We start from the raw sequence: 24773 nt of genomic DNA on the forward strand, positions 1-24773 counted from the left end.
CCCTTCGCAAGGGCACAGTGGAGCTACCTAACCTGTCATTATTGCATATAGATGCTTTTGTTTCAAAGACATACATTTGCATCATCAGTTGCTGGCATTATCTCCATTTTCTGATTGCAGGTGTGTTCAACTAATATAAAATTCAGCCCTTCTGGAAGTGTCACACTGTGCAGCAACTTACCAGTGTATTGATGTTTTGCTTTTTCCCATGGTGAAATTCTAGAAGCAAATGCAGAGTAAATAGTACCAATACCTACCCAAGTTCCTTATTGAAATTTGGGTGAAATCCTCGTTCTCAGCAATTCTTTTTCCCAGAATCTCTTCTGTTCCCTCTGTGGAGAGATTGACAAGCTGTAAGGAAGGCTTACTGGCCTTCCACCCTTTGGGCAAGCGGGTTCCACAGTAGAGTTTGCCTTTTTTCCCAAGGGTTTTGTGCTTGTGTCTCTTGCATGTGTGTGTGGACAGAAGGAAAGGGCACTTTTTTGTGGTTGTCCCTGTACCGGAAAGTACCACTGCTCACCGTGGACAAGAGCCTTCAGTCAGGCTAAACCTGGAAACAAGACAATGTCAGTGTTTCTTAAAAGCACTGTGTTTTGAAGAACTTGCCTGTGCATCAGGGGGGTGCATAATGTTTCTGGAGTGGTTACTTCTGAGGGATTGTGTTCTGGTCCTGAGCCTTAAGGTAGGATTGCTGTCTGTGCTTGGGGTACACAGAAGCCAACATTGGCAAGGTTCCTTTGTTAAATAGTGGCAGAAATACCCATTTGAGTCTAGAAGATTTCCCTTTCCTCACAAAAAATCAAACACAGACTGCGATCTCCTTAATCATCCTTGCTATTGATCTTTAGAACGTGGCTTTGAATGCCACCATCAAAGGCATCATGGACAAAAGCACAAGTCTCATTTCCTAACACAGAGGAGATTTTTTAGGCCGTATGATACAAAAAAGTTAAAAGCCTAGAAGAAATATTTTACGATAATGTCATTTCATTTGAATTGGCTCAGTTATGGGAAAAGGCTCTTCATTTTATGAGAGTGATTCTGATTTCTATTTTAAGCATCAATTGAGCTTTTGAGACTTTGGCCCTTATTGGAGAAAGCATCACCACAGGAAGCATTGTTCAAGGCTACATACCTTGCAAAAGCTTTGGGATCCCTGTGGCTGCAAATCACCAGTCCACCTTAAGTGACATTACCTGTTAAATTGATAGTTTCCCAGTTTTAGCAGAGAGTCAGATACATCAGCACACACCTGCATTTCTGGTGAAATTTCCCATATAGACTTGAAGCCAAATCCCATGGCTCATGAAGCGTAGCACAGGAGCCAGTGTGGTACAGAGAGGGGGTATCTTTCTGTTCTCTTCTTCCTGGGACAGCATAGAGATTGCATCAGTTCTTGGCATATTTTAGAGCATCCAAAGGGTAAGTTTTATTTCACATCAGCTGGAACAGTGCCCTGTGCTCTGCTCTCAAATACTCCATGTTCTAACTATTCTCCATCTCCTACTGCAGCCTGCGAGAAATGCATGTGTTCTTAGATAGGAGCTTTGTTATTTTTATACCTCTTGAGGATCCCTCTGTGGCAGGAAAACTCTGCCCTTGTGCTAGGACACAGAAGTAACACAGAGGAGAAAGAGTGTGGGGTTAGGGTCTGACCCTTCAGGTACGGTTATAATCTGTAGTTCTCTGAGTAGGCATCTTAACCTTTATGTGGTGCATTGAAATCAATCACAGTTTCACGTAAATAAAGACTTCTGCCCCCATCCCTCTTCCTAAAGTTTAGTATGTTCTTCATTTGATTATTTTAATTTTATAGATTTCTTTTTTCAATAAAAAGAATGGTGATCTAGCCAGATAATGGTTGTGTTTTGAGAGCTTGCTTGGTGGCTGGCATGGTCCTTTGGCTTTGCTTAAAGCATCTTTTTCCAAGGTCTTTTGAATTGGACTATTTACTAGTAGCTGCAAGAACTTGGGATTCAGCCAATTGGTTCCCCCGCCTTAATCTTGTTTCTGAACGTTTCAATTAATGTTTGTCTGAACCGGTTTTTCATTGTGAATTGTTTCAAATGAGTCTGCCGAGTCCTGCAGCCTTGCAAATCGCTTTCATTTAGAACCACGATTTTGTAAGAGCTTGCCCAGAGAGCACGAGAGCAAACAAGTAGGGGACCCTTTCCTTCCGAGCTTTCCCAGGTTGAGTTGGGTGTTAGCTGCCAAAGCATGTACTTTTAAGAACGTACAGAAACAATCAAAGCCTAGCTTAACTCTCCAGTTAGATCCCAACCTTGCTAACAGCAGACTCAGGCATGAATGCCACATGTTGTTATGCTAAAGAGTTTGCTCAGGAGCTGCATTTCCATGCACTGACCCCTAAAAAATTCTCTAGACCTCCCATCTGCTTCCTGCTGTGAGAACATAACATTGTCTGAGGGAGCAAGGAGATGAGCTTACATCTCCTTGCCAGCACTTGAAAGCTGTTAGAGGAGACATGTGGAGAGATATACGAGTCACATCTTGTAGTTCCCTTCTCCTACACTGGATCAAGAAAGGTCTTTATATATGTGGAAAAGCCTGAAAGAAACCCACCATTAAATTATTAACTGAGATTTCCCTTTGCAGCTATGTAAAAGGAGTGCTTGGGTTCTGCATGACCTCCCTGGATACGTAATTAAATTACAAATTGTATGCTCTCCAGTCTTCTTTAAGGACTACGTGCTTGGGAACAATTAAGGCTAGTCCAGAATATGTCTAAGCTATACTAGTAAGTCTGGGAGTAGTATAGACGTACTCAAAATAGCTTTCTGATACCATGCTATGCATGTTTGATGCAGCAGCATGGAACGCTGTGTAGGTTAATTGAACTTGGATTTTAGGCCTGTGGCTCACTCTGCCATGGCTACTGTGGTAAGGTCCTGAGCTAATTACCATAAAATTAGCAACATCATGTTATTGCAGTCACTGAAGTGCAGGCTCACCTTAAGAAAAGCTTGGCCAGAGGATATGTAATAAAGAATTTATCAAGTAAGCTTTTGTCCATCTGGTTACAAACTCTAATAGCTGCAATGTGGAGAAAGAAGGCTCATTACAAACTGATTTCATTTAGGATACAAGGAAGTGGGATATCTGAGGTCTTACAGTTCCAAGACAACATGTTCCTGTGAAGGCGGAAACACGATCATCTGTTGTGCCCCATTTTGCTCCTTACTAATCTCTCAAGCTCATAAAAAAAAGGGACATTTTAAATCATATAAAGTGTAATTTATAAACATTTCACTAAGCTTTATTAATAGAAATGCTTTAACAAAATATATCATTAAATATGTGCGCTCGCAGCCCAGAAGGCCAACCATATCCTGGGCTGCATCAAAAGAAGCGTGGCCAGCAGGTTGAGGGAGGTGATTGGACTTGATGATCTTAAAGGTCTTTTCCAACCTATATGATTCTGTGATTCTGCCCCTCCTCTCCACTCTGGTGAGACCCCACCTGGAGTACGGCATCCAGCTCTGGGGTCCTCAGCACAGGAAAGACATGGACCTGTTGGAGCGGGTCCAGAGGAGGGCCACGAAAATGATCGGAGGGCTGGAGCACCTCTGCTACGAGGACAGGCTGAGAGAGTTGGGGTTGTTCAGCCTGGAGAAGAGAAGGTTGCGGGGAGACCTTATAGCAGCCTTCCAGTACTTAAAGGGGGCCTATAGGAAAGATGGGGACAGACTGTTTAGCAAGGCCTGTTGTGACAGGACAAGGAGTAATGGTTTTAAACTAAGGGAGGGCAGATTTAGACTGGATTTAAGAAAGAAATTTTTTTACAATGAGGGTGGCGAGGCACTGGAACAGGTTGCCCAGAGAGGTAGTGGAGGCCCCATCCCTGGACACATTCAAGGTCAGGTTGGATGGGGCTCTGAGCAACCTGATCTAGTTGAAGATGTCCCTGCTCTTGCAGGGGGGTTGGACTAGATGGCCTGGAAAGGTCCCTTCCAATCCAAAGCATTCTATGGTTCTATGATTCTATGAAATGTTCGTATGCAATAGATGTTTACGGGTGCTAATCTTGCCTCCGCAACTATGTTTTTCCGTTACCGTAGGCATGCTGGTAGTCCTAGGAACAGCAGTCTTGGTCTGTTGTGAAGTGCTTTGCATGCTGATGGACAGTTATAATTGATTACCATACTCTAATTGTATTTCTCTTCATGAAAAAGACAAGCTGCAAAAGCAACCTTTTAATAAATAGATAAATAAATAAAACCTTCTTTCTACTGTAGCCTTCTATAACAGCAGATGATAAGCTCTTTTCTACGTGGGCCAGAGGCTGGTTGACTTTGCATTGGAATAATGAACCCAAAGAGTGAAATGTGAAGTTGCTTTACCAAACTTCACTAGTAGCACTGTGATCCACAAAAGACCAGCGAGGGAAGAAGAGGAGGCACTAGGAACATTTCCTTTCCTGTTCCAAATGGACCTATAGGAGATGCGATGTTATGTGTATTAACTGTTCCTTTTTGCTGGGCTTTTGCTTGTCAAGCAAATGCTGCCAACCACAAAATTCCATGTGGTGCCTGGGTAGTATAAGTGCTTATAGCAGGCTGAAAGTCACTTCATGGGCCCTGAATGCCTTCCACTTTTGGGTCTTGCTGACTGTTAAAGAGCCCAAACTGTGTTTTTAAGTACAACTACCAACTATAGGGCTGATAGCTTTTTCATAATCCAAGCATTATAACTTCAGGTATTCTTTAAGCCACAGGAGCAGATGGTTTCATTCAAGTAAAACCTAGGGATTTTTCATGGCACAGAAGAAAAAGAAGAGAAACCCAGGAAAAATATAGTAGAACTGTAATTGTTCTAAACCAGAATATTTTCCAAGAAGCATCAGAGTCCCTTTGAGGCATGCCCAAGCTTAGCAGAACCCTTTGGAATGTGCTTCGTCGTGAGATCACAGTTTTATTAGAGTCTTTGTCCAAAGAATAAGATAAGCCAGAACGCTTTTTTTTCTTTAGTTTCCTTTAGATTAGTTACCAGTATTCTTCACCCAGATTGCCTCATTAAGCAGGTTGTTTTGTCAGAAGCATTTGCTCCTGGAGGATTCCAGCATGCAAAGTGGGAGCTTCCTGCAGGAAGAAAATGGGTGAAATATATGTTTTCTCTTACTTTGTCCCTGTCTTTTTTCTGTAACAGAGGGAGCAATTCAGAAGTACAAGTTTAAGACATCCCTTAAAAGTTAAACAACCAGTAACTGCACCTTATTAAAAGGCATACTATTTTAAAACTTCATAGCTAGGCACTCACTTGTGTAATTTGTGCATCAAAATACTCTGGTATGTTAGCTTCCACAAGGAAAAAGTATATAGTAGCCACCCGGTATGGCTCTAATGGAGAGAAGGAGGAGTGAAGGGATACTTATGATGATTGCTATGGGAAGTGAGGGTGTGCAGTTACCCCCACTGCTGCTCTAATGGATTGAGATTATATATGGCAACATACTGGAGCAGGCAAAATCAGAAATGTATTTACTAGGAGGGTGATGGAAACACATGCAGAGAAAGCGATTATCTCCAAAAGTCACTGACTAATCTAAGCGGGGAAGAGTGGAAATCTGTTTTAGTTAGGTGAAGAGTTGCTGTTAGGATAACGAGTATACTTGTGTTGTTCTCCAGTCAATAAAGTGCAAGACATACCTCAGAAGAACAAGATGTTACCCTGACATAAGCCAGGAAAAATCACTGCGGTCAGGAAGTAAATGAGATGGGTGAAGTTGTGGCTCCAGTGAAGTCAACGGTAGAAGTTCCTTGGGAGAAGAATTTCACTTTGTGTGCTCACTCCTGACTGCGTCAGAGCTACCCCTTTGTTTATCAGCCATAGCACGTAAACATGATTTAATGCCAAAGGTAAATAATTTTTTTGTGGCTTTCTTAATGTTGGTGTACCATAGTATCTAAATATTTTCAGATGCTATTTGTTTTGAAGTAGTTTATTTTAAGCCTTATGGGAACTCTTCAGAAGCAACCTTCCTTTTATTTCAGCTTCAAAAAATGTGACTGTGGTATATCAGGATGAAGAGATTCTACTGTCCTACCTTCAGTTAGAACGAAATTGCAAAGGGCTTAAGGTGATATGTATAGATAGGAAACTGTGACACCTTTACTTTTAAATTTTTAAACATTCCCTACATATAAAGCAGAGAAGTTTTGTTTGGGTTTTTTTTTTTCCCTCAGGGTCACTGCAGCTTATGGAAGGCATGGTGTACATGTGTGCACAAACATACAAGCATGCCCAGTTATCCTGCACCTTTTGCTTTTCTCTGTCTTTCATCTAAAATTGCCAAGTGTACAGTCCAGGCTGTGGACCACTTCGAAGATAATGATGGAAACTTTGAACTTGGTGCAGCTCCCCAGGGCAGAGCATTGGAGGTTTGCTGCGCTCCTGGCAGCCGTGTTGCTGGAGAGGCATGGGGTGTTCTCCTCTTAGCTGGAGTTTCTCAAGGGCTGTGGCTTCATGCCAGATCACTGTGCTGGCGTTTAGATAAGAAGACACAAAGCCAGATCAGCATTTTCCAGGATGGGATTGAGTCTCCAGCCAACTGGAGATTGTAGAAAGCGTTATTCATGGATGCTGTCAAGATCGAATTTATTATTTTCTGAAGAATCCAGGACTACTTCTAAGATGAGATTGATCTAATATTGGTGTGTTCATGCTGTGGAGCTCTAAAAACTCATGCTTTTTTTATATTGTAGAGTTACTGCTATCTGACACATAATCAGTCAAGGAGTAACATAGCTATGCTTAGTCACTGGGATAGAAAGATGCCAAATCTAACAGACTGAGCAAATCTAAAAACTGTATCTTTGTTTTACTTTTATTTTGGAAACTTAATTACTGATAAATGCAAGAAATCTGTGGATAAGAGTGCATTCTGAAGCTGTCTTTACCGACAAACGATGTAGAGTAACTAATTCAACCATGTCCTTCCCAATGGAGTCTTTATATTCCCATGTGGAAGAGTCTTGCTGATAGTTCCAGTCATTTGCTAATTTTGTTGAAAACAATTATGCTTGCTAGCTAGACAGGTGTTTAGCTAAAGCATTTCCAACTGTCAGGTGTCCAACAATTGATACTTTCCAGCATCTTTTCCTCTTGGAGAAATGACCTATGTGGACAATTTGAAAGAATGGAGTAACTTAGTCTAGAGGAAAAAGTACTGTGGCAAGAAGGATGGGGGCAAAGTAACTTTTCATATATGCTGCTGTGAAGTGAAAAGGAATATTTTTCTCATGTAATCCACTCCAGGTAGAGCAGGAAATAATGGGCTTCAATTGCAGTGTGAGAAATTAAGGATAGCTGTTGAGAAAAAACTTCTAACAACAAGTGAATCACCAGAATAGACCATCTGCAAAGGTTATGGAGTCTCTGTCTTTGCAGGTTTTTAAGGCAAGCATCAGGGAAGGCAAGCATCAGAGAAAAGTGAAGTTAAAGCTGCATTTGGGACTGATTACTTGTCTTTAAGTTCACTTTCAGCACTTTTTCTGTGATTCTTGTAAATGACTGTGGCAATGGCTTGTTGCTTGGCATGGCAACAAGGTGAAAAAAAGAATTTCTTTGTTACATCAAAGGGCCATAACAGCAATTTTTCAACATAAAATTACTGTGAGGTACTATTTTAATTTAATTAATGCTATTTAATAAATAGTTAAACCAGGCACAAATATGTTGGTGGGAGCAGGGAGAGGAGAGGAGTGGAGAGGCATGTTGGAGGGGGAGAGAATGAAGCCTGTAATGTGGTTAGCCCATGGTTCCAATTCAGAGAAAAGTTGCATCTTGTCTGGCTTTCCCCTTAAGTTATAGGAGGGAAAAACACCACCACCAACAAGAAAAACCAAAACAATCTTCTACCAAGCTTCCAGTGCTGCTCCATAGTGAAAACAGAGCAAAAGTGAACGGGAGAGCTTTGCCTGTAGCAAACTGGCCAGAGGGAAACAGATCTGCTGTGTCCACAAGAGATGCCACAACGAACTCACATATTCATCTAGAGAAAGATTTAACTGGTGCCTTTCAGATCCCATCTACTCTGGCAGATCCACAGACAGACCTGGGGAACAAAATTATCATATCTTCTAAAATTTACAGAATGGGCTTTATGTAGCCATAATTGCCATGTCGCTGCTCCAGCCATGTCCATACAACACACAAGGGAGGTTTCAGAATAAAGCCATTTAGCCTTGATCCACGTTTCTGGTGTGAGAGGCTGTATTTTGCAATAGGGATGGGGGCTCTTTGGGACCCCTTTGCATTAGGGAGGACAGAGTGGGATCTCCCTCTTCTGAAAAATTCTCATTGATCTTTTTTTTTTTCTGTACCCTTTCCTGAAATACACACTTTTAAGTGTAGAATATTCAGCACTGACGTTATGGTCATTTGCCTTTAAAGCTTTCTCTGCCAGACTCTCGCTGGCATTTATCCCAAAAAGATGTTAAAAATATATCATTGAGGAAACCAGTTTAAAGCTTACTGGAAAAGAGTTTTAGAGGTCAGCTGATCTCTTTTGTTTAATGTTGGTATATGCCTAAGTAAGCATAATCTGTTGGTTGCAAGATTAAAATACGTCCATAGAAAACTGTCTTCACTAAAATATGTACGAGGCATCATGACCAACCCAATGCCATACCCAATAGTCGAGCTCATATTTTCCTGTTGATGTTGACGAAACCCTATTGGGAAAATAGGAAGAAAAAATTTATTTTGGTATTTCTGGTGGCAAAATATACTATTGCATTTTTTTTGTCTTGAAATTTCTCTTAGGAATAACCACATCTCATAACTGCCACAGTAAGGGCCCCATGCTGTAAGTGATCCTGACAGTAAACAGCTGGTGTGATCTTATCACATGTATTGATGTAACAAAATGACAATACCTCCCTCGATCTTCATATTGATATTCCCGTTGGCTTCCACTGCCTCCCAAGAACAACTCATGCAGCTATGATGTGCCTTGAACCTATAGCAATATGCAGTAAAGCAAAAGTTACTCTCATGATTAACTTCTTAGCTAATAAAATGTAAACTTATTAGTTTACATTAACTTCTGAAAGAAGAGCTGTATAGCCAGAAAGATTGCCTATAAATTGAACCCTGGTGTCTTCAGATCAGGCGGCTGAAATGTGACCTTTTTTTGCATGCAGGGGTTTTGGGACAGTGTCTGCTGAGGGAGGTCTGGCATCTGGACGTACTATTGTTTCCACTGCCTGAGAGCTTTCCTCTTATAGACTATGTAACCTCAGTCTTGCACTTTGTTTATACCACAAGAGTCATGTTCTCTATGACTCACGGAGCCTTTGGCAAACAAAAATATTTAGCCATTTTTGAAGGGTGAAGAGCCTTCAGAGCAATGCTGAATTGAGAAGACTGTTAGCTGTGCTGAGGAGAAAGCTTTGGGAGAAAGCTGCTCACATGGACTTCTGGTTAAAGACAGAGGATCTTAGATATCGTTCAGCAGCGGTATGAAGTGAAGGAAAATAGAGGGAAAGCTTGGGAGGGGGTTGAAAATTCATAAATAAAAATCTGTGGCTGACAGGGCTGAAGAGAGAACCCAGGTACCTGATCCCCGGACACTGAGCATCCACATCAGGCATCAGGTCTCTGGGTCTGGCCTGCCCTCAGAGGCCACAGTAGGATGCTGAAGTCCCTCAGACTGTCTTTCCACTTCTCCAAGTCTCCTCCTCGTTAGATGTTGGACAGGCCCCACTCTACACACACACCACACACCCCCCCAGTAGTAAAAACTCTAGAAAACTCATAGGAAAGACAACATAAAATATCTTTTCTGCTCTAAAAATCATTCTGCCATTGTCTATGTGATCAAAATAATAAATTCTGTGAAAAGCTGATAATTTGCTGTAATAAAGCTGTCCTGTAAACAGGGAGAAGAAAGGGTGAAAGGTAAGTACCGAGAAGAGTGCAGATTAAAAAAATGCTGGGAAACCAGAGAGGAATAGAAAGCAATAAATCAGAAGGGACTACTGTATCATCTCAGGCACCCAAATCCTTGATTAAAGTTTGTTGCCATCTGATGTGGAGGGATAAAGGAGGACACGGGGAAAGACCCAGGTGGTGAGGGGCAGCCTGTGGTTTCCCTGAGTGAGGTGTGTCTGTATGAATCACAGCCCATGTGGTTTGTGCCTGCTCATCCACAGAATGACTTTCGGGAGGTTCCCCTTCCACCTTCCCAAGCCTGGGGAGTCCCTGGGAGCTTTCACAGAGCCATGTAGCCCAGGTCCCTTAACAAAACTGCCACAAATCCTAGGGAAGCTCATCTACAGTACAGAGGGAGAGCTTTCCCAAAGGGAGGACCACCATGCAGGAAAAAGCTCTCCATGGAAAAGGCATTACAGTCCTTGATAGTTATCTTCCCTTTGGGAACCCCCAGAGAGCAGAGGCTGGAACAGGTGCCTTCCCTGCTTGCTGTGCCTGCATTATCTGCACTTCCTTCCTGGGCCTGTGAGTATCATTCTGCCTTCAAAGGAGTGTAAAGCACACAGAGGACTGTAAATCGTGTTGGGGGGGAAACACAGGCAGGGGACAAAGGAGGAGGTAAGAGGCTGACAGGGATCATGTTGAGAAGACTGTGTTAAAGGTCTTGTGGATGTGTACGCTGGAGACATGGTAGTTCTCTGAAAGAAATGGTGGGGTGAGTCAGCTTTCCATTGTATCTTGGCTATCTTTGAGCTGATAGGAGATGTTTCCATTGGGCAGTGTCCCAGAATTACTGTGACAGCTTAGGAGGCCCTGCACGAAGTTCACGTCCCTTTTCTTTTTTGCAAGAAAAATGCTATAAATGGCATTACAGTTGTATGAAAAAATGCTGTAACATCGGAATATTTTGGAACAGAGTAGGTCTGGGATAAGGCTAACTCAAAATAGACCAGAATTGGTGTTAACTGTGAAGTTCACACGCTCATGCAGCCAATGAACAGAACATGACATTGGTAATAATACTGTCAGATTAGTTTCCGTCTAGCTTATCTCTTGATTCCTTCTCTGGTGGTAAAGCAATTCCAGCCAGAGCTGTATAAACCGGGTGTTCCTTGTTGTGCTGTTGAATAATAAGCACTAAGTGGTTGATGTCCGTTCGTATGCTTACCGTGCTTCATGCTCATAAGCTTTTTCCGCAGGTGGGGAAAATAAAATCCCCTATTAACCAGGGCTTTACTGGGGCTGTGTGGCAGAGCCCTGTAAGGCATAATAGAAAGTCATTTACTGTCAGAGACAAAGAGGCCGATTCTCAGTCACAGCAGTCGGTTGAAGTGTTAGTTTATATTCACTGAGGATCTGGCTGTGAGACCTGGTTTGGCACTGTTACCCCGTATTTACACTAGCATAAGCCAGTTGGAAATCACCAAGGATTTGGGGTGTGGTTCCTCTCAGGGAACACTCTGACACCCATTCTGGTTTAGTGCTTTCTTGTTGGGAAAAGTGAACACATTCACAAGTGTAATAGAACACAAAATTAAGAGCCACCTTTTGGCAAGAAAGCTTCCACTACCATAAAGCAACCTGATTTATATGCCAGTTCTTTTTTTATTGGCATCTCTGAGCTGCAGTGCATATTCAAGCTGAGCATTTCCTGAGGACAGCATGTAAATGCTCACAACTACAAGATTCCTTTCCTTTTGTGTTCAATTTAAACAGGTTTTTAAAAATTCTTTTCAGTCTTGAGATGGGGAAAGCATTCTCAGTGTATGTACGTGCCTTTCATCATAGACCAGCTAAGATGCTCTTTCATTCTCAGTAATTCAGTGACATAATTTCACTGTAGTTAAGCCAAGTAATTATTTGTCTTCAAATGAGACATAAAAAAGAGGATGGAGATAGGGTTTGCTGGTGGGAGGAGATTCAGTAATTTTCTTCTGAGCTGTGACCTTTAGAGAATGAGCCATGCTTTTGCTGTGTCCACACTGGCTTGCTGAAATGCAGTTGGAGACTTTCCCCCCAGCCCCCCTGCCTTCTACCTAAGACTTACTGGAAGCATCACTTAAAGGAGAGAAGATAGCCTGTTTGCAGTGCTGTGTCTCTTACAGGGTGAAGATATTGGAGCTCCTCATATCTGAATTAACTTCCAGTTCATTTAGAAGTCCAGCTCAAAGGCTCCCGTCTGGTTTGTAAAACTCGATGTGATTTGCATTCTTTTTTGCACCACTCACTACTGATAGTACTGCAACAGCTGAGATCTGTTGATGTGTCAGAGCTTACAGATATCCATTTCTTGGTCTTTAACAGCAAGGAGCTCTTGTCCCTGCTTTTCTCTAGTAAAAAATAGCCTGAGCCTATGGTGCTCTGTTGCATTGCTCATTTCCATCCCCAGCTCCTCTCTGAAAGGGTAGTTTGGGTTCAGATGAGTGTTTTGTGGCGTTGAATTGTGAGGACCTTGAATGCAGCTGCTGGGGTAATTGGCCATTTGGAATTTAAATTGTACCTTCCCCTGTTCCGTACTTTGTCCAAGTGCAGTTCAAAAAGCTGCATAAGATTATGATGCAGTTTCAGATACTGTTTTTGGAAGCTCTTGATGCTTGGATACAGGCAAATCAGGAAATTCATAGAATCATAGAATCAGTAAGGTTGGAAAAGACCTCTAAGGTCATCTAGTCCAAACCATGAAAGAAAATGGCGGAAACTCCATGAAACAAACACAGACAGGCCAATGTACTGGTGAATGCTCTACAGGGGTTGATTAGGAAACTGTGGAAGGATGTATTAGAGGCCTTCTTAAGACTTGTTCCATCTCTAAACTGTAAGATTTATGTCAAATGCACTCAGCAAACAGAAAGAAGCTAAAAATAAAATCACAAGGCATAATGATTTCCAGTTATATTTACTTCCCGTCTCGTTCCAATGATCAGACAGTAAAGTTGGCAGCTTTTATCCCTCTTAATCCATGGGTCACTGAATGCGCCATTCTCAAATTCCATGGCTCAGACTGTGCCACATGGATTTCTCTCTGGTGAGCAGTTCCTATGACAGAGTTTGCAACTTTTCTAACTTTTCTTTCTGATTTTTAAATTTCTTTTGTGTATGTGCAGCCAATACATCTTTCCAAGGTAATCAAATTATCATTGTATTTAAGTCATAGGAAAAGAGGAAAGAATAATATTAATCCAAAGAACACCATGGGTACCCACTCTCTATTTAGTCTAGCCCAACAGCTGTTCTCAGTGTATGCAGGTCGTACAACACTGTGATATTGTGTGTAAAAATATGTCCCCAATTACCATATCTTCTAGTATCTTTTACCTTTGGCCTAGTACTTAGGGATATTGCCACTCTAGGAATTTCCATGCTTACTCTTTTCAGCCTTTCTGACGTTCGGCATGGTGCAAAGGTACAGGTAATTCACAAACCACTTGAACAGCTATATAGAAGCCTAATACAAAATTCTTATTGTGTTTGTCAAATTGTGATAATGTGATTATGTGCCCACGAAACAGGGACCTAGACATGTTTTTGTCTTTTGTACACATATAAAATCTGGTACTACTTACCTCATTTTCCTACTTAAAAAACAATGAGATTAGGAGAGGTGTACTTTTTTTTCCACTCCTACGATGCTTTTTGGGAAACCCTGCTGTAGTAATGATTCATGCTGACTAACAGATGAGCAATTTTTGATGAGTTTCAGAAGGCACTTGTTTCTTTTCCTGGAATTATGTGGATTCTGTTAATGCAGTCACTGAAAAGTTAAACAAATAAATTTAGCAGCAGGAACATTACCTCTAGGACTCTGTCTGGCTAGCATCAGTCACACAAGTCTGGAGAGAATCTGCCAACAGAAGAGCAAAGGGTTAAATTCTGTTGTTAGTTTGTGTGTTTGTTCCTGTTGAAAACAGTAGCTGTATGGGAGTAAGAGAGCTGTACTTGGCCTTAAGCCTTTCTGAACAGCCAAAAAGTGCTGCATTATCTGGATACTCTTTTGAAGACTTTCTCCCTCCAGGAGAAAACTGTATGTACTGGATGTTCTTGAAATAAATGAATAGCGCTGTAAACATACAGCCTCATAATTAACCCATCTAAAATTAGTGTCTTCCTAAAATGTGCTGAACCTTGCTGGGATGATGGTGTTCAAAATCCAGCTGTGGTAGACAGCTCTGAACTGAAGCACTGTAGTAAGGAGAGAATTTGTAAGAGGAAACCTGTGAGATTAAAAAAAAGTGATAGATGAGAGAGAGGGTGGAGGCTAAAATCAGAATAAGGCAGTTGGTTTCTTCTTTCTTTCTTTCTTTCTTTCTTTCTTTAAGTAAAAAAAGCGGGGGGGAGGGGGTGGAACAACTCACTAGGCAGGGCTCAACTGGAAGTCTTAAATCCCTAAATAAATGTCTTAGGAAATAGGTATTGATCCATGCCATGCCTGGAGAATGGTGCCAAAGACATTCATCAAAGGGGCAGGTGAAAAGACTGGGTTTGTTTGTTTGTTTGTTTCGTTGTTGTTTTTTTTAACATCCTATGAACACAAGCAGTCTGAGTGGGGACTTTATTATTAATATTTTGCACCTCATCCCATGCCACTTGCACATTCGTTTTTGAAATAAGGGAGATTAAGTAAAATTGTTTTAATCTTTTCCTTTCCTGTGGTCTATTTAGATGAAAGAGTGTGCAGCAGTCACCATTAGGCACCTGGCTACCCCCACAGGGTGGGCACATGCCTGATTTTGCTTATTCTCCATAACTGTTCTTGGATTGTTCCCCTTCACCTTTAAAGATGTTAAACTTACACCTTAAACTTACAAGCTCTGTTTATTTGAATTTCATGCTAGGACAAGTGAGAGGGGGTTAATAAACTCGTGCTTGGTGTTTCTCTCTCTGTATATGTGCTCTTCCCTGACCCTGCAGCTGCTTGGTACATCTCGCACAGCTGTCAGTAGCTGGAGTGTCCAGCGCTGCCGGTGCTCGTTCACATGTCTGGCAGGGTAAGTGGAAACAGGTATTCCTGGAGAACACCGACCGCTCTCTTGTATTTTATCTTTGTTCCCAACAGCTAACAAGGAGGACTGATGCAAGGGTCATTTACAAGTTGGAATTTAAGGGGCCTGTTTTAAAGCAGGGGAAGGGGCAAGTTCTGCTCTCTTTTCCATAGGCGTGTGTGCATGGAGGACTTAAGCCAGTTTACCTAAAAGGAGGACATGCCATGAATTTAGTTTTAGCAAGGTAATTTTCTTGTGGAAGTCCTCTTGTCTGTCTAAGCATGATCTCTTTTGTCTGAACTTTGTCCTGTATAATTTTAAAACTCTGGTGAGAATGCTGAAGGACCCTTGCCCTGATTTATTGTTCCCTTTAAGTTGTTTAGTTTTGAATGCATAAGGAGATTAAGAGCATGGTTAGAGGAGGTAAGCATGCTCTTAATGGTGACTTCTGTGGCCTGCGTGATTCCATATTGCTGGCTCTTAATCCAGCTATACTGACTGGCTATAGCTTGGACTCGAAATGTTCAGGCTATGGTTAGGAGGAGCTTAGGATAGAATAAGATGAGCCTGCTTGGCCCTGGATATGCAAGATTTACCCGCATCAGCAGGAACAGAAAGGTCAACCTGTATTACCTTGATGTCAGTGTTCAGGTTCCACCTCAGGGAGTTCCTGAGACTGCTTGTCCTCAGTCTGTACCTGGGTGTATGTTTGTATATAAGCAACAAAGAGAGTGAGCAGGTTTGACCTGGAGAACAACTTCAAACTTGGTCCTGACTTGCAATGTAAACATACCTTTAGAGGCATTTGAAGAAACAGCAACCTGTCCTTAGGATGTCTTGAGAAACTGCAGAAACGTGTACTAACAGATGCAAACCTTAACAAATAATGGCTAAATACTTTCAAAGCCATTGTGCATAGGGAAGGAAGAGTGTGGCATGTGAGGGATGTGTTTCAGTTGAGGTTAGACAGATTAAGAATGATTTAAGAGCAATGGCTATGTATTCAAGTTGTTATTCCATAAAATATTTAGGGCTGGATAGGAACAGACTGAAGTGCCTAAAAGGTACAAATATATATTCATTTAGATAATTAGGATACTGCAAAACAACTCCAAACCCCAACACCCCATCTTGATCTATAGGAGTTTAACTGCCTCTGTAAATCTGGGCCCTCCGATATTCCAGAAATGAGAGATGTATAAATGTCCTGCAAACTGACAGCTAGCTAGATAAGCAAAGATGGGAGAATTGGGAAAAACTTGACACAGCCCAGTAGTGGAATTGTAGTTATGAATATCTGTCATTGCTGTGTTCTCCTTAGCAAGCCAGTGATGTAGCAAGAGCACCCCTATGATGTCCTAGCAGGTTACCAATGACAAAAGATACAGTGTTATGAGAGCTGTACTAAAAGTATTAAAATCTGCTGGGGTAAAAAACAAAATACAGAAGAGACAAAAGATGAAAGAAAATCTCCTGAAAATACTTTTTTTCCTCATTTTGAAAGTTGCTTTTTCAACTCTAACATTTCTTGAATGAAGAAACTACTGATTTGTTATCTACGTGTTATTTTTCTCTAGTAGTGTCCTAGGGCACTACAGCTAGCATATATCATCTTGTGTAAAAAAAACAGACCACTAGAGAATTCAAGAAAAGTGCCTGCATTTTAATTTCTTTAAAGTAACGAAAGTTACTGCATTTGGGCATTTTGTTTTAGATTTATTTCTTGTGTAAGAAGCCAACAGAAGAGCAGGAACAGAAATGTTTATATTTTTATGCTGGAACATATCCATTCATGTTTGTACGGTATTTCAAAGGTGAAAGAATACTGAAGTCTCATTTAGACTTCATTTAACTAACAGTAACTTCATTAAGTGCTATAAAAATAGGGATCGCCAACAAGGCAGTGACTGCAGCAGTGGAAGTGTTCTTAAGAGTCTTCTACAGTCTTCTGCACTAAGGCAACAACAAAAGAAGGATAAACTCTTTCTACCTCAGTTTTGGTGAGCATATGCACCTCTTCTTGCACACATAAATAGTTTGACAACAACCAGCAGACAGCTCCCAGGCAGCAAAGGTGGAAATGCCAACATCTAGCAGCTATGGTGCGAGAAACCAGTGTAGAATATTTATCTTCATTTTGAATATTGCATATGTAGAGCAGTACCTAGGTAATTCACTTTGCAAAAATGTGAAATGATCTGCCTTCTCGCATAATTTGTCTGTATAAGGAGGTCACAGTCATTTCATTACTTGTTCAGTTTACGTGTGAGGTAGTCATAATATTACTGCAGTCATGTAGGATGGTTTTGTGAGGGCAAGGATGTATCTATACGAAGAGATTTAAGTGCTTGTGCGTAGTTTTACACTTGTGCAGGTTAATATGTCTCATTTCAACTTGGAGCTGCAGGATAGTTCATGAGATGTTCACAAGTACAGATGACTCAATCCAACTGGAAACATTTTCTGATTTCTTTTTTTTAATGTTCCATTTCATTGTGTGTTAAGTGCTGCTGAAGGAGCATTGTGTAGGTGGAATTACTTAAAGGTTAGTAAGGGTGATGTCACCTAATGGGACTATTTCTTTGGACTCAACAGGATAGCTAAGCAGTAAAGTATGTCTGATTTCCTTCTTTGCACAAAACTGATGTGAGAAAGTTCCCAAATAAAGAATAGTTCACACAACACATGGAGAAGATTAACGATAAGAGAACAGTCCTGAGATAAGAGAACCAATTTTATATATGTACAAAACAAACCCCAAACCATCTTGTTTATTCACCCTTACTCAAATTGATCACTGTTTACTCTCAGGAATAATTGTATTAAGGGTTTGTGGTTTTTTCCATAATCACAGGGATTAAGAGTTTTTCAATTCATTGGTGCCCTAACTCACTGGTGAAAACATGAGCATATGGTGATTCTCTGAGAAAGATCTTCAGACAATATTTGAACTTTCCTTGCAAGTTTGTAACCACTTTGCTGCTATAGGCATTGCTCTTTTTATGTGTCAGTATGAATTTTAAGAGAGACATCCATGAATCAGGTCCCAAAAAAGTGTCTGTTTGGGGACATATACACAAATAATGGATTTAGGTTCTCTTCTCTTTACTGAAGGGTTAAGTACGAGAGGAGAGAAGAAGGACAGAAAGACTGGAGAGAACAAAGGAGACAACTGAGTTGAAAAAAGAGGAAGGGGAGAGGTAGATGAGAAAGAAGACATGAGTATGAAGGAAGGAAAATGGTCTGAGAAGAAGGAACTGAGAAGCCTCAAGGGAAGTAATCTTTGACACTGAGAAAGTTGTAATTTTCAGTATGATTATTCTGAGACTGGTATCTGAGGCTTAGAGAATCTCAAGAGCATGAGCCAAGATATGCCTGTGGTTGGGTTTCTCATGAAGGGTGTGTATTATTGTGTGCAAGATACTGCCCTCAGCTGGGTGAAACGTACGTCAGAGGTGTATGGGTTGTACCAAATGTACATCTTGAACTACTGGAAATCACTCATTGCCACATTTCCTTAATAATCTGAAAATGATTGACTGGAAAAAATAGTACACTCTGATAGAGAATTGAATAAAACCTCTCAGTGAAAGTAATCTTACTGGTAGGCCAGTGGAAAAGAGATGAGGAGAAAAAACCTCCCCAGCTAGCTTCAGTTAAGGAAATACAGTTTTCATTTTTCCAAATTCAAATACAAATTTTCTTTATTCTTGATAAGGCTGAATTCTGTTCCCAGAAATTGTGCTATTAAGGTGAGCTGACATTACACCAGCTACTGCTTCCCTCCATGTCAAAGGCTTATGTCTCTGAGGTACTCTGCCAGCAGCCTGGGGCTTTTACGTGGGACTGAAATGATAGGTGACAATTTTCTTTCAGGGAATTAAAGCAGAGAAATAAAATATTGAATGCATCTATGCGAAGTTACACAAAACCTGCAAACTTTTAGCAGTCCAATGAATGAGCACTTTTTGACAGGACAAGAGGAGAGCGTTTTTGGCAACATTCTATTTAGGATGTGCATCTTTTCACCAGGGCTTAATCATCAAATTGGTCAAGATATCTCTGCTGCTTTCCTCACCATGTTTTCACACCAAGGTTTTGTGATTCAGCGCAGAAAATCTAAAAACTATTGACATAAGGCCACTGTTTGCAGAATCATTTCCTTAGGTATAATCGATGATGCAGTCATGCTCACGCTCTCAATTCACACATGGCGACCGAGGTGGTGGAGTAACAGCGAAGCTGAGGTGTATGAAGATTGATCTTTTTCCACTCTTTGCTCTTCATTTTTTGATTATCCACGTTGATACGTTGTTTTGCTTGGCTGCTGGCATCTGCCTATGTCTCAGAGCAGGAGTGGGAGGGACAGTGCAGATCTGCACACCTCTGGAGAAAAGAGGTGGGGGATTGCATTTCAGGAGACCAGACCATTTCACTGGTCTGGGGTACAATAAAATAATGTCCAGTTTGCTCCATCCCTGTGACCTGCTCTCCCTGGCATGGATGCTCAGTATTCTGGTATACCTCGAAGTGGTAACTTACCCTGGTTCATGGTTTTTGCATGTACCTACCTCTGTGTGACTTTGGACTAATTTTTATTTTCCCCAAGATGCCTATACACTACCAAGGTAATATATAAGATAATTTTCTTTAGAAAGAACCAGGTCTTTATCCTTTTTTTTTTTTTTTTTTGTGAGCCCTTCATGAGCCTAATGCTTCCTATAACTGGTGAGGGTTTTTCCTTTATGATCATAGTTTTCCAGGTGCCTAAAAGGGTAGTGATATATTGCAAAAATAAGTTTTCTTCTTGAAGTCACAGCATACTCACCATGATTTAAAGGAAAATAGCTTACCCCTTTTTCCCTTAACTGTTTAGGTTTTTAAGACTTAACACTTTTTTTTTTTTTTTTAAACTCCTGGGAATTTGAGGTTTATGTGGCATGGGTAAATGGGAGTTAGATGTCCTAGTAACCAGTGGAGAAGGTGTCTAGTCATTTTTTGTTTCTGACAGTACGGGTGGGAATTCTCTCTCCTGCTTGTCATAAAAAGTCTTTTGTGCAGTTCCCCCCTTTCTTTAGGCTTTAATCCAGCAAAACACTTTCAGCACACAAGTGGTCTCATTTGCTTTCAGTGACAATATTCACAGACTTAACATAAAGCATGTGTCAGAGTGCTTTGCTGGGTCAGGGCCTGCTTTACTTGAGCTGCGTATCAAGTCTGCATGCATGTTATTCTAGAAGTTTTATAACTCCACAGTATCAATTATTCATTGTACTTAGTATTTTCATACAATACATGTTTGTAGAAGAGCACAGATTAACCAAAAGACGTGGACAGAAAGACAGATGTGCACCTAGCTGTGCTCATTAGAGCTGGGATATTCAGAGCAGTAATTTCTTATACAGCTATGTTTGCAAAGAGAAAACTTCGCCTTTTATTCCCCAAATCATTGTGTTTCATTTTGAGATTTCAGAATGATGACTTAGAGAAATAATCAATAAAGTAATTAAAATAGCCAAGCTTTGCCTACCCATGTTCAGGCCAGGCATAGTGATTAAAGGTGAATTTCCCACTGAAAGCACCAGTGGATACTAACATTACTTGAAACTGATCCCTGGTTTACTCGGGTCTCACTATCTGTCCATTTGAAATTTTTTTTTTTTTAAAGTTGGCCTAGCTTCACACAGAGTCAAGACAAGAACTTTTAGACGAAAAGACAGGTTTGGGCACCCCACACTTTTTGTCAGTAGTAAGCTAAGGGCTTCCCTCATGTAACTCCATTACGTCTCTTTGTGCAACCTTTGGAGCTTTGCCAATGTAGGGCAGAGTTAATGTGAGCTGGCTTTCAGCAACCTCAGTAGCCCAGCCTCCCGTCAGGTTTCTGCACTGCAAAGAGCTATGACTGATATTGCCGCCTCAGTCTATCGGTATCCATCTGTACACACCTGAGGGCGTAGCCCAGGTTTGTTTATGCCGAGACATGCTAAAAGTATGTCTACACTGCAATGTAGTGTAGGTAAGGTAAGGTAAGTAAGGTAAGGTAAGTAGCAGAGGTATTGGGAGCCACCTACCAAGAAGTGATAGACCTGTAGCTCCTTCCACTTGTCAGCTGTTGGCTATGACTGGTTAGCTGAAAGCTGTCTCATGTATGCCTTTGCCACACTGCAATCATTAGAGTAATTTTCCTAAATGCCAAGAACAAACCAGAAACTTATCTTGTGCTTAGAAGATAATAAATTAAGGGTCCATGTAACACAGATAGGGAATTAGTCTCAAAGCCAAGTGTCCCCTGAGTAATTTGAAACAGTAACCCGTGCTGATTCAACCTCTTATTTTTGCCATTCAGTCCTTTATAAATAATCTTCTAATCGGAATTGACAGCTCCGGTGTGACATTTGGGAGATCTCAGGTCTGAAAACAGTTACCTGGAAATAGTTAACTCTGAGAAAGAGGCTTGAGCTGCAATTGCAGTTAGACAGAAACCCTCACAATCTCAACCCTCCCCAAAATCCTGGACACAGAGTAGATTTTGATCCTGTATGTATTGTGCTGACTGCATTTTGAAGCAACTTATAGAAAAAATATTTTCCCTTTTGAAAAAAGAAGTATTTATAAATAGTTAGACAACAATTGTGCTAAAAGTTTATAAATAGTTAGACAACAATTGTGCTAAAAGTTTTAGTTTTCTATTTTGTTTATCAACAAACATTCTTTCTATGTAATTTTGGTTTTCAGTTGAGAGCTTTGCTGAAACTCAAACCTGAAAATTCTGTTCCAGTTCTCAGTGCTGTAGCTATTTTGATTTGGATAGTGCATGTTTCAGTGGCCACAGTTGCTGAGTGGAGAAGACTTCATCAGTCTTTTGCACATTTGAAGAAATGCTTTGACTTTGCAATTTCCAAAAGAGAAAATTCAGTTTTAAAACAGGTTTTTCTTCCCTTGAAATTGCCTATACAAGATGAGATGGATTTAAAGAAAAAAAATCATGTCTTAACTCTAAGTCTCATTTAAAGCTAGGACCCTACCCTGCATAATGACAGTGCAGCTGTGGTGTCTTGTTCTGTAGGAAACTGAAATAGAATCAGCCTCTTCTTCCCGCAAAACCTCTTGCGTTCTCCAGGGCAGCATAATCAGGAGTCTTGTCTCAGCAACCTTCACCAACCACTAAACCAGCTCTAGTTCTCATCTTAATATAGAAGGGATGGTGATTTTACATACTGCTAAGTATGGTCCTGGTGACCCAGGAGATGGTGACATGTTTCTGACTTCTACTGAGGCATACACCAAAGTTTGGACAATTTGTGTCAGCTGAGGTGATGGAGGAGACAGTTTCAAAATGTGTTACTGTGGTTAAAATTCTAACTGTAGTAAGTTCATTCTTTCTTGTTAAATTTTTCAGTAGTTACAGATACATATGTATTTTTCACTGCTTGTGATGGTAAGAACAGTGCCTAGGTGATCCAAGACAGGATCTTTCTAGGCCTCTCTTCTTGTTTTGTAATGTTACTATTTTTGGTAAAGAGATTCATGTCTTATTTCTTCATGGCGGATGAGATGCAGCTATAAAAGAAGTAGTGTTTCAAATGTGGTTTGCAAGGGCCTTTAGCTTCTTTCTGAAATGGAGATACCTATGTTTTCTTTCTAAATAAACATAACAAATCAATTCCAAAATTTTGTTTGTATTGGTATCTCTCAGAAAGGGACAAACCTTGTGAGGGTGGAAGTGCCACAATAAGACTGAGTTAAGCTGTGCATTTAGTGTGATCAATGCATTACACGCTTAGCCAAAGTAGTGTGAGGAATGATGGAAGATGCTAGTGCAAGATTCGGCTGGGGAGGGTGTGTGGGACCCTGGGATTTGGCAGAGAAGGCAGTCTTGACCTTTGTCAAGATAAAGAAAGTGGTATGTTAGCTTATGCATTTTAATTGATGACTTTTTAAACAGCATCTTGTGTTCGTCTCAGATGTGGTTTGAAGTTTTCGCGTTAGAATGTGTTAGGTAGCTGACTGTGGTCTGTTAAACATATCTCAAAGATGTTAAGCCTTATATCTGCTTTAAGACAAAAGTAAAAATATACCTCCTCTCAGTTCCAGCCCAGCTAGCTGGAGATGGCTTTTGCCTCAGGCTTCTCATCATTACCCACAAAATGAGGAATGACTGCCTCTGGCCCAGCGATTAGTGTGAGCACTCCCTAAACTGCACATTAGGGAACATTAGCCAAGTTTGCTCAAACCACCCAATTAACATTTTAAGCTAACCTGCTGGTTTTTTCTGAGGTGGATTAGGGAGAGTTCCTGTGAAGCAGCTCTCCCAGCAGAACAGTGTGTGTTTGTGTGACACACACTTTGTAACTTTGAGGGAGTGATTTCCAGCAGAGGGTAATAACAAATAGGAAATAGCAGGGAAGAGGAGATATGTTTTCTATCAGTGCTGCTACCTGAAGGGTGACCAAATGTCTTCAGTCCACAGGCCCCAGCTTGATTTGTGGGAGAAGGGAGATCAAGAGGTGCTGGGGGGAGACAGGGATGGGACCTGTAGGAAGGCAACAAATTTATATTTATTTGTGAGGGGTTTTTTGCATGATCTCTGTCCTGCACCCACGTAAGTGTGCCATTTTCCACGTGCTTCTGCCTTGAAGCATGCATCCTGTCTCTTCATTTTACTGAGCCTTGTATCTGTAGCTAGCTGAAGAAACAGCTTTTCCTAGCTCATGCTCCCCACGTGATTGCTGCCTTCTCTAAATCAGGCCCAGAAGGTGTTTATGAGAATTTTGTTTCTGCTGTTCTTCCTCTCTCCACTATACATCACCCCCAACTGTATCTGCGTTGGGAGTCTAATGATCTAAAGCCAGATGTTTGAAACATAGATAATAAGACAGAAGGATGTTTATGCCTGGGGAAAACAGGGATATATCTTTTTTTAAAATATATATTTTCTCTTATTCATACAACTCCTGCCAATTTAAAGTGGGAAGTGTATTCACTTTTAAAGAGAATAGCAGCTCTCCCATTGGGTATGCCTGCAAAGCACTGTATATCATTTATGTCACTCTTCATACTTTAACCATTCTAATGTTATTTCATTCTGAGATCAAGGGATGTGCTGGGACAAAAAATTTTCACATTGCCAATTTAAAGAGGATCTGAGAAACACGTGCATTTCCAGTTGTCACAGCATAACCCCTGGTTGTCTGAAAGTATGTGAGAGAGACTGAGTGGATAGACAAATACAGGGGAAGAAAGGAAGCCTCCTACACCTGATTTTCACTTTCCTTGAGTCAGATAGATGAAAACCATCCCCATGACATGTCTATATCATATCTGATCTAGTTAAAGCTTTGAAGAGTTGATACTGTAGTGTTAATGTTAACCTGACTCACAGAATCTTTCCTGGAGTTGACATGAGCAAATATATCAAGAAGAAGATAAATTAATCACTCTGGTGAGCTTTATTAGTACCAGCATAGGGAAAAATGACATTGCATCTCCCATGCTGACCAGGAATCCTTTATACTGCTCCTATGAAGGGTTGTGCCTGAGGGAAGAGTGGCTAAGAGTGAAGAAAGTGGATTTGGGGAGTGAAAAACTGTTGATATAAAGTTAATTCAAGAGGGAATAATTAATAGGACAGATGACTGAATCCTCTATTCTTGAAATAAATGTATGTTTGCTCTGTGAATTCACCAAAGAGCGTGACACTGAGATTCTTCTGATTCATGTAACATTTCACCTAAGAGATCAAGATAAACTTGTGAGAACCTCTGGAAACAATGGAAGCTCATGGAAGAAGTTTGAGCCCAGAACTTTCCTCAAACTGTCTGTGTAGATCTGGTCACTTCT

At 40.9% G+C, this 24773-nt stretch overlaps 1 long non-coding RNA gene across 9 annotated transcripts in view; it reads left to right on the top strand.

The window, feature by feature from the left end:
• The window catches only part of LOC142415863 (uncharacterized), a 315394-nt gene that overhangs the window by 110428 nt on the left and 180193 nt on the right, over positions 1-24773 (top strand). For 3 of the 9 annotated variants that reach the window (XR_012777555.1, XR_012777559.1, XR_012777558.1), the window contains exon 1: positions 5611-5853. The exons of 4 other annotated variants lie outside the window; for them this stretch is intronic. This is a non-coding gene — a long non-coding RNA (uncharacterized LOC142415863). Of the gene's footprint in view, positions 1-5053; positions 5117-5610; positions 5877-24773 lie in introns of those variants that run through there. 2 more of the 9 variants (XR_012777557.1, XR_012777556.1) reach the window with 2 other exon arrangements.

Source organism: Mycteria americana, chromosome 1 (assembly GCF_035582795.1).
Source record: "Mycteria americana isolate JAX WOST 10 ecotype Jacksonville Zoo and Gardens chromosome 1, USCA_MyAme_1.0, whole genome shotgun sequence".
NCBI classification, from domain to species: Eukaryota; Metazoa; Chordata; class Aves; order Ciconiiformes; family Ciconiidae; genus Mycteria; species Mycteria americana.